Raw genomic sequence first — 10,603 nt, 5'->3', positions numbered from 1 at the left:
CCAGCTACTCGGGAGGCTGAGGCGGGAGAATGGCGTAAACCCGGGAGGCGGAGCTTGCAGTGAGCTGAGATCTGGCCACTGCACTCCAGCCTGGGCGACAGCAGGTGACCTGGAGAGAGCAAGAGAGATCCGCTAAGCTCACTCCTGCAGCCGACCTCCCGCAACCCCTCATGCTGTGCCCGGAATGCATACAGGTTTTCCCATTGTTAGCCTCTGATTCAAGGTCTGGGCAGCCTCCGTCAGATGCCACACAAGGCAGGCTGGGAAAGTGAGTGTCTTGCATTTGTGCTTCAAGTCAGTGCATCCCCTAAACATAGGAAGTGGGTCCAGATGACAAATTTGAGTGACAAATGTCCCAAGATGTCAATAGTGGTTATTGCTGGGTGGTTGTCTTCTATGGCATTTTAAAAAAGTATTATGTAGAAATTCAAATATACACAAATGTAGACACAATATTAAAATAGACACCATCTCCAGCTTTGTTATCAGCTCACGGGCAATCATGATATTGTGAAAATATATATTTGAGCCTTCTCTCACCAGGCGTCCTTGTGGAAGTGACATGATGTTTAAACCCTGCATAGCAATCCCTGACCCACTGCCGTGATGCCCAGGGAAGACAGGGCAACCTGGAAGTCCAACTACTTCCTTAAGATCATCCAGCTTTTGGATAATTACCCAAAATGTTTCATCATGGGAGGAGACACTGTGGGCTCCAAGCAGACACAGTAGATGCACTCTTCCCTCCAAGGGAAGGCCGTGGTGCCGACGGGCAGGAACACCATGATGCGCAAGGCCACCCAAGGACACCTGGAAAACAGCCCAGCTCTGGAGAAACTGTTGCCTTCTCTCCAGGGGAAAGTGGGCTTTGCGTTCACCAAAGAGGGCTTCACTGAGATCAGGGACCTGCTGCTGGCCGATAAGGTGCCAGCTGCCGCCCGTGCTGGTGCCATTGGCCCATGTGAAGTCACTGTACCAGCCCAGAACACTGGTCTGGGGCCCGAGAAGATTTCGTTTTTCCAGGCTTTAGGCATTACCACTAAAATCTCCAGGGGCACCACTGAAATCCTGAGTGATGTGCAGCTGATCAAGACTGGAGACAGAGTGGGAGCCAGCGAAGCCACACTACTGAACATGCTGAACATCTCTTCCTTGTCCTTTGGGCTGGTCATCCAGCAGGTGTTCAACAATGGTAGCATCTACAACCCTGAAGTGCTTGACATCACAGAAGAAACTCTGTGTTCTGGCTTCCTGGAGGGTGTCCGCAATGTTGCCAGTGTGTCAGCAGACTGGCTACTCACCTGTTACATCAGTACCCCATTCTATCATCAGTGGGTACAAAGGAGGCCTGGCTCTGTCTGTGGAGACTGATTACACCTTCCCACCTGCTGAAAAGATCATGACCTTCTTGGCTGATCCATCTGCCTTTGTGGCTACTGCCCCTGTGGCCACTACCGCCACGGCTGCTTCTGCTGCTGCAGCAGCCCCAAATAAGTTTGAAGACGAGGAGTTGGAGGAGTTGGACGAGGATATGGGATTTGGTCTCTTTGACTAACCACCAAAAAGCAACCAACTCAGCCAGCTTTATTTGTGAAACAAGGGAATAAAGGCTTACTTCTTTTTTTTTTTCAACAAAAATGTATATACATCTTTGGTCTTCATCTGGTTTCCTGGCATACAACTCTTAAAATCCTAGAATCTCTAAAGTAACATGCCGTTTTCTGTATACTAATGAGTTAACTGCTGGTTGGCCAGCCCTAGCAGCTTGCCAGTCACTGGAAAGACCAAAGAAGGATGAGAGGGTTGGACTTTCAGTCCCACCCCTGCCTAACCTCCAGGGAAGGGAGAGGGGCTGAAGGTCACAATAGCCATGGTTTAATCAATCATTGCCTACATAATGACACTTCCATACAAACCAAAAAGATGGGATTCAGGGAGCCTCCAAGTAGCTGAACACATGGAGGTTTCTGGAGGTTGATGTGCGGGGGAGGGCATGGAAACTCCATGCCCCTTTCCACATGCCTGGCCCTGTACATCTCTTTATCGGTATCCTTTGTAATATCCTTTATCATAAACCGATAATATAAGTATCTGAGTTCTGTGAGCCACTCTAGCAAATTAACTGAACTCAAGGAGAGGGTATTGGGAACCCAGATTCACTGCTGTCCGTCAGAAGCACAAGCAAAACAACCTGGGCCTTGCGATTGGCGTCTGAAGTCTTAATAGGACTAAGTCCCCAACAAGTGGGATCTGAGGCTGTTTTCCAGGTAGACAGTGTCAGAATTGAGCTGAATTCTGCTACTTGCTTGGCGTATGGGGAGATAACCCCACACATCTGGTCACTGAAGTATCTGTGTTGTTTAGTAAGAAAATAGGGAGAGCACTTTGGTTTGTTTTTTTCCTGTATCCTCAGAGCAATTTTATTTCATTTATACTTTTATCCATCTCCCTCTCCCCATTTCAAAGTGATACAGGAGTTAAGAAGAAATTACTGGCGGGGCGCGGTGGCTCAAGCCTGTAATCCCAGCACTTTGGGAGGCCGAGACGGGCGGATCACGAGGTCAGGAGATTGAGACCATCCTGGCTAACACGGTGAAACCCCGTCTCTACTAAAAAATACAAAAAACTAGCCGGGCGAGGTGGCGGGCGCCTGTAGTCCCAGCTACTCGGGAGGCTGAGGCAGGAGAATGGCGTAAACCTGGGAGGCGGAGCTTGCAGTGAGCTGAGATCCGGCCACTGCACTCCAGCCCGGGCGACAGAGCGAGACTCCGTCTCAAAAAAAAGAAATTACTTAGGCAGATAGTGAGGGTAGGGAAGTCCTCGGTAAAGTTTTCCTTTTAATGAAAAGCAGCGCCAAATTATTTTCCTTTCTAACAAAGAGCAGCCTGTAAAATCTAGCTGCAGGGACATAGATGCCAGCAATTGTGCCAGTCATGTTCAAGATGGCGGCTCCATCTTCCCTTCTCTTTATCAGCCAGGTGTACAGTAAGGAGCAGACAACGGCGTGGTCAACAGGAGAGTTCATTTACATAATAAGATTAGGGCAGGGTGTCCAGCATTCCCCGTGCTATGTAAATGTCATACTTGATTGAACGAATCTGTGAGCCCTGTGTAAATCAGACACCGTTTCCTCAAACCTGCCTGTAAAATGTGGCACATCTGCTGCCCGCTTGTCTTTTCCGCTGGGAGACCTCTCTCTCTCGTAGAGAACTGTTTCTCTTTCTCTTCTCTTCTGTTTATTAAACCTCCATTCCTAAACTCCTCGTGTGTGTCCCTGTCCTAAATTCTCCTGGCACCAGACAAAGAACCCCAGAGTATGTACCGTAGACAACATAGCTGCTTCAAAAGTAAGCAGCAGTCGTCCTACCATATGGTCATCCCTGTTTTAGTACTTATCCCTGAAAGAGAAGGACTGCGCTTTAAAAATATAACCTTTACCCCTTTCCTCACTTTCCCTCCCCCCACCTTCTTTAAAAAACAAAAATAAAACTATAACTTAATACTACAATCACACTTTAAAAAACTAACAATAGGCCAGTTACCTTGGTTCCTGCCTGTAATCTCAGAACTTTGGGAGGCCAAGGTGGGAGGATTGCTTGAGCCCAGGAGTTTGAGACCAGCCTGGATAACATAGTGAGGCCTCATCTCTACGAAAACTGAACAAAATTAACTGAGTGTTGTGGCACACGTCTTTAACCCCAGAGGTTGAAGTGGGAGGATCCCTTAAGCCCAGGAGGTCAAGGCTGCAGTGAGCTGAGATCACGCCACTGCACTCCAGCCTGGGCGACAGAGCAAAACAAAGCAGGGAGACTTACTCTCTTTTTAATGTTTTCCTCTATTACTTTATCAGAAAAAAAAATAAGGCTACTAACATTTAAAATTTGTTCTCAAAACATTCATCCGCAGGTGAGCATGCCCCAAATACCCAGAGGAAAAAGGCCAGTCGGGGACGCAGCCTAACCCAGTGGGGATGGGTAAGCCCCCGCAGAGAGGGGTGTGGAGGGCCTCAGAGCCAAGACAGTGACGGGGTGGGTGAGGCCTGGGCCTCCTGGCCAGCTCCACTCTGAGGAGCTTTGCCTGTCTGTCTTCTCTGCAGGAGCCTTCCTCCGTGTGTCTTGCCAACGGCAAGAGGCGAGAGAGCTCGGCGGGGAGCCAAGCTGCTCATGGGTGACAGGCCCGGAACCAGAGACAGGCCCTCAGCCAATCTCCGAGTCCCTCCCTCCCTCTCTTTATGCACACACTCCCAGGGAGAGGACTCTGGTCTAATTATATCCTGGGAAGTGGGGCATGTTTCACAGCATGTTTAACTCCTGAGAGCCCTGTGCTAAAACCCTGGATGGGTCTAGACAGCTCAAGGCAATGACCTGAAAGGGGGCCATTCTTGTAAGCTGGAGAGACAGCCCAGGGGGTGCCCACCTCACACAAGAGCTTGGTTGGTAGACCAGTGGTCAGGTGATGAGGCTGTAGGGTGAGGGAGGCCCTTCAGGCAGCAGCTCACACAGAGGCAGGGCCTGTGGCATCACAGAACTCCAGACTCCGCACACTGGCCAGGCCTTTGTCCACACAGGAGGCGCCAAGGAAGAGCTCTGTGCCTCTGTGGGGCTGGCATCAATGCCTGTCTCCTTTTTCCTGAGGTTCCACAGTGCAAGCCACCTGTGCCCACCTGGCTCATGGGATTGCAATGATGAAGGTGGAGAAAGGGGGCCTTTGGATGGTCCCTTCATGACCACTGCCAGGGCTGGGGCCTCACAAAGGGATGAAGTGAACAAAAGTCAGGAGGGCCTTTGCAGAGCATCCGTCCCACTGTGAGGAACGGCCAGTGGCCACCTGACCCAGCCCAGGCCTTCTGTAGATGGCAGCAACCCTGGCGGGGGGAGGTCAGTGACTGCCCAAAACTAAGGCAGTTGCCTGTAGCACTGACATAGATCCAGAGAGCCAACCCCCCACCCCGAACTCTCACCAAGCTGAAGACAGGCTTTCCATCGGGAGAAGGCTGCAAGGCGACCTGCCTGGAGCCCCTCAAGGAGAACACAGGGCTTCTCCAGTCACAGGGCAGGGGCAGGGCCGGGCTACAGAAGGTTATGGATGCTAGACTTGACCTCTGGGCGGCGGGGAGCCACAAGAACATCTTGAGCAGGGGTGTCGCAGGATAAAAGTCCAGCAGTGGTACTTAAGACAACTTAAGACGTAGAGAGCTGGGAGGAAGCCCAGGCTGGAAGCAGCTGCAGCTGCCCAGGAGTGAGAAAATGCAGATCTGGAGAGAGGTCAGGGGAATGAATCAGATTCAAGAAGCATTGTGAGGAGCAAACTGCAGAGACTCCGGCTGACTCCACGGCCGTCAGATGAGAGGCTGACTAGGAAACTGACTCTAGCTAGTTTAAGCAGAGGGGAATTTATTGGAAGTCCACAGTGGGGAGAGCTCACAGAATGGACAATAGACAGGGGGAGACCAGGCTTGGGAAAGTCAGGAAGTGAGGGCTCTGGGGGCGGAAGCCAGTCGCGGCCAGGACCCCGGGGCAGCAGCCACCCCTGCCGCACCTGCTTTTATAAAGGACCTCTTACCCTCAGTGTCCTCCGTTCACTCACTCAGGAGCCAAAGTCCTAGGCAAGAACAGCCAATTGGCCAGGGGAAGCCACATTCCTGTCCCAGGCTGGAGCTGGCTGGGAAGGATGTGACCCCTTTGCCTCTCCTTGAGGGAAGTGGGTGTAAGGCGATCTCCTCCAAGGAGGTCAGGGTGCTCTTCAGATGGGGCACTGGACGCCCCCAAAATACAGCCAGCCTCCATCTCAAAAAAAAGTATATGTGTGTGTATATATATGTATGTGTGTGTGTGTGTGTGTGTGTGTAATAATGAAATGACCATAAATGACCCCCTTCTGCCAACAGGAATAAATCAAATGGCAAGTCCCAGGTAATGAAGTGACTACTAGGTATTGCTGCAGACATTTTTATATGTAACATTATAATATAAGTAGCTTCCATATTACAAAAGTTATTGAAGCATATTATAAAAGTGAATTAAGCATAAGTCTTAATGGCTGCATAACAGCCAAGTTAATTTAGTAATTTATCTGATCACTCCTCTATTAGACATTTTGTTTATTTCCACTTCCATTTTTTTGGATTAGAGATAATGTTGATTATAGAGCATCTTGTGTATTTAAGGTTATAGCTTGTTTTTTTTTAAGACGGAATCTTGCTCTGTCACCTTGGCTGGAGTGTGGTGGCACGATATCGGCTCACTACAACTTCCGCCTCCTGGGTTCAAGCGATTCTCCTACTTCAGCCTCCCTGGCAGCTGGGATTACAGGTGCTACCACCATGCCTGGCTAATTTTTGTATTTTTAGTAGAAACAGGGTTTCACCACATTGGCCAGGCTGGTCTCCAACTCCTGACCTCAGGTAATCCACCCGCCTCAGCCTCCTAAAGTTCTGGGATTACAGGCATGAACCACCATGCCCAGCTGAAGGTTATAGCTTTAGAATGGAGTTTTACAAGAGCACTTACTGGGCCAAAGGGCATGAGGTTGCTAAGGTTCCTTACACACATTGAGAAATCAGTTCACCTTACACAAGCAAGCGAGTCTCCCTCCTCCCAGCAGTGGCTTAGTGAGGATGCGTGTTCTACAACAGCACTTTCTGTAACCCTGGATGCTATACATTGTTAAAGTCAGTTAATCTGATAGATAGAAAATATATCTTATTTTAAGTGTGTATTTCTTTGATTATATTTTTTCTTTTCTTTTCTTTTTTTTTTTTGCTGTTGTTTTGTTTTGGGTTTTGTTTTTTTGTTTTGAGACAGAGTCTTGCTCTGTTGCCCAGGCTGGAGTACAGTAGCACAATCTTGACTCACTTCAACCTCCACCTCCTGGGTTCAAGTGATTCTCCTGTCTCAGCTCCCGAGTAGCTGGGATTATAGGCGTGCCACCACACCCAGCTAATTTTTGTATTTTAGTAGAGATGGAGTTTCACCAGGTTGGCCAGGCTGGTCTCAAACTCCTGGCTTCATGTGATCCACCTGCCTCTGACTCCCAAAGTGCTGGGATTACAGGTGTGAGCCACCGTGCCCGACCTGATTATATTGTTTTCAGTGGTTTCATAATCAATTGTGTTTTATTGTGTGTGATTACTCTTGGAGTAATATTATTTTTCTTTAGAATTTAATCGTATAGTAAGAATTTCAACTCTTTATCATCTTGTCTATCAATATCTTTTACCAGAATTTCTTTTCTTTTCTTTCTTTTATTTTCCCCCAAGATAGAGTCTTGTTCTTGTTGCCCAGGCTGGAGTGCAGTGGTGAAGTCACGGCTCACTGTAGCCTCAACCTCCCAGGCTCAAGTGATCCTTCCACCTCAGTCTCCTGAGTAGTTGGGGCTACAGGCATGTGCCAGCACGCCCGGCTAGTTTTTTAAAATTTTCATAGAGATGAGATCTCATCATGTTGCCTAGGCTGGTCTTGAACTCCCAGGTCCAAGCGATTCTCCCACCTCAGCCTCCCAAAGTGCTGGAATTACAGGTATGAGCTACCGTGCTTGGCCCAGAGTCTTTTAATGATTTTGTTTGTTTGTTTGTTTGTTTTGAGATGGAGTCTTACCCTATTGCCCAGGCTGCAGTGCAGTGGCATGATCTTGGCTTACAGCAACCTACACCTCCCGGGTTCAAGAAATTCTCCTGCCTCAGCCTCCCGAGTAGCTGGAATTACAGGTGCCCGCCACCACGCCCAGCTAATTTTTTGTATTTTTAGTAGGGATGTGTTTCACCATGTTGGCCAGACTGGTCTCAAACTCCTGACCTCAAGTGATCCTCCCGCCTCTGCCTCCCAAAGTGCTGGGATTATAGGCATGAGCCACTGCGCCCAGCCGAGTCTTTTAATTTTTAACAACTTTATGCTGGGCTTGGTGGCTCTGTAATCCCACCACTTTGGGAGGCTGAGATGGGAGGATCACTTGAGCCAAGGAGTTCCAGGCTACAGTGAGCTATGATCATGCCACTGCACTCCAGCCTGGACAACAGAGCGAAAGCCTGTCTCTAAATAAATAAATAAATAAACATTTATAATCACAATATCTGACTTAATTGAAACATTTAGTCATGATAGTACACCTCATTTTGCTATTTTCCAAGCAGAGGATATTTTGTTCCATACAGTATACACTACTCCTGTGTTACTCCTGAGAGATTTATTGTTCACACCTTAGTGCAATGCAGAGGCAGAGGCATCTGCTTACAGGTCAGTTTCCCTCACTGCCATAGGGAATAGTCTTTTCTTAGCTCAATGTGGCTCAGAATGCTTTATAATCAAATCTATCAATCTTTTCTTATATAATTAGAAAGTCCTCTTGTCTCAGTGACTGCATTGCTTATTTTCCTTCATTTGTCTTTAGATTTTATGGTTTTTTTTTTTTAGACTCACTTTTTTTTAGTCTTACTCAGTTGCCCAGGCTGTAATGCAGTGGCATGATCTCAGCTTACGCAACCTCCACTGCCCAGCTTCAAGCGATTCTCGTGCCTCAGCCTTCTCAGTAACTGGGATTACAGGCACCCGCCACCACGCCTGGCTAGTTTGTGTATTTTTAGTAGAGACGAGGTTTTACCATGCTGGCCACACTGGTCTCAAACTCCTGACCTCAAGTGATCCGCCCACCTTGGCCTCCCAAAGTGCTGGGATTACAGGCATGAGCCACCTCGTCCAGTCCAAATTTTATGGTTTTTGGTTTATTTTTTTTTTACACCTAAGTCCAATCCATCTGGAGTTTATTCTGATGGGGTGGATCTAGGAACTGCTTGGAAATTTGCAACAAGAAATATATTTATAGTCCCTGGCCCACTTTAGAGGTTGTATCTTCAAGGAAATAATCCAACATAAAAGACCTGCAAAGATTTTCATAGCAACACTATTTACAATAGCAACAGTTTGGAAAGCCCATATACCCACCATTAGGGGGAAAGTTAAGCAAACACAGACAAGAGAAGGAAATGTGTATATTATGCTTTTTCTTTTCTTCTTCTTTTCTTTTTTTTTTTTTGAGAGACGGAGTCTCGCTTTGTTGCCCTGGCTAGAGTGCAGTGGTATGATCATAGCTCACCGCAGTCTGAAACTCCTGGATTCAAGTTTTTTTTTTGAGACGGAGTTTCACTCTTGTTGCCCAGGCTGGAGGGCAATAATGGCATGATCTCAGCTCACTGCAACCTCCACCACCTGGATTTAAGCGATTCTCCTGCTTCAGACTCCCGAGTAGCTGGGATTACAGGCGCCTGCCACCATGCCCGGCCAGCTAAATTTGTTTTTAATAGAGATGGGGTCTCCTCTATTGCCTAGGTGGGTTTCAAACACCTGGCCTCAAGTGATTTTCCCATCTTGGTTTCCCAAAGTGCTGGGATTACAGGTGGATTACAGATGTGAATATAAAATGTACCTACTCTATGCTTACACTTATATAAAATCATGCAGGGGTATGACCACAGAATTGGAACAAAGACACAAGCGGCAGGCTTGTAAAAGTAAATTCCTGACTGCTGCTGCAGAGCAGGTGGGCGGCTGTCTCCTTTGAGAGGTGTTCAGAGAGGGAATCTGAGCTGGACGAGGTGGCATGATCCTGTAGCCCCAGCTACTTCAGAGGCTGAGGTGGGAGGATCCTTTGAGCCCAGGAGGTCAAGACCAGCCTGGGCAACATAGAGAGACCTCAACTCTTTAAAACAACAACAAACAAACAAAAACAAAGAGAATCTGCAGAAGTGAGAGGTGCCCCTGGGTGAATTATTTTCCCTTTATATTTATTTGTTTGTGTGTTTGAGACAGAGTCTCATTCTGTTGTCCAGGCTGGAGTCCAGTGGTGTGATCACAGCCCATCACAGACTCGACCTCCTGGGCTCAAATGATCCACCTGACTCAGCTTCCTGAGTAGCTAGGACTACAGGCACACACCACTATGCTTGGCTAATTTTTGCATTTTTTAAAAAAAGAGATGGGGTTTTGCCATGTTGCCCAGGCTGATCTCGAACTCCTGGGCTCAAGGAGTCCTCCCACCTCAGCCTCCCAAAGTGCTGGGATTACAGGTGTGTGCCACGGCACCCAGTCCAATGTCCCCTTTTATTTAAATTCTATTAATATCAGTAAAAGATTTGTTACCTTAATTCAGTAGTCTCCTGACAATTACAACAGGTATGTTTCAAGACCTTTGCTACTTTCCAAATTTGCGCATAAGGAAATGTTCCTGCAGCTCCTCACTCCCTAAATCATCATGTCTTCACAGAGCGCCCCTCTGTGTCTTGTCCTTATTCTTGCATCTTTTCAGCCATCACTAGCTTTTGTTTTGTTTTGTTTCATTTTTGAGACAGAGTCTCACTCTGTCACCCAGGTTGGAGTGCAGTGGCACGATCTTGGCTCACTGCAACTTCCGCCTCCTGGGTTCAAGAGATTCTCCTGCCTCAGCCTCCCAAGTAGCTGGGATTACAGGCATGAGCCACCATGCCTGGCTAATTTTTTTGTATTTTTATTAGAGAGAGGGTTTCACCAGGTTGGTCAGGCTGGCCTTGGTCATGTGTCTGGCTTTGGCCAATGGGACTCTTCGGAGGCAAGACACAAGATGAGCCTTGATAAGC

At 47.8% G+C, this 10,603-nt stretch overlaps 1 pseudogene; it reads left to right on the top strand.

Moving 5' to 3' along the window:
* The first annotated feature begins 606 nt into the window (after positions 1-606).
* LOC105500409 lies at positions 607-1,555 on the top strand (annotated as a pseudogene).
* Positions 1,556-10,603: the final 9,048 nt, after the last annotated feature.

The sequence above is a fragment of the Colobus angolensis genome, unplaced genomic scaffold, assembly GCF_000951035.1.
Source record: "Colobus angolensis palliatus isolate OR3802 unplaced genomic scaffold, Cang.pa_1.0 Scaffold119, whole genome shotgun sequence".
NCBI classification, from domain to species: Eukaryota; Metazoa; Chordata; class Mammalia; order Primates; family Cercopithecidae; genus Colobus; species Colobus angolensis.
The sequence above is the reverse complement of the archived record's forward strand: the minus strand, read 5'-3'. Positions and strand labels throughout refer to the sequence as shown.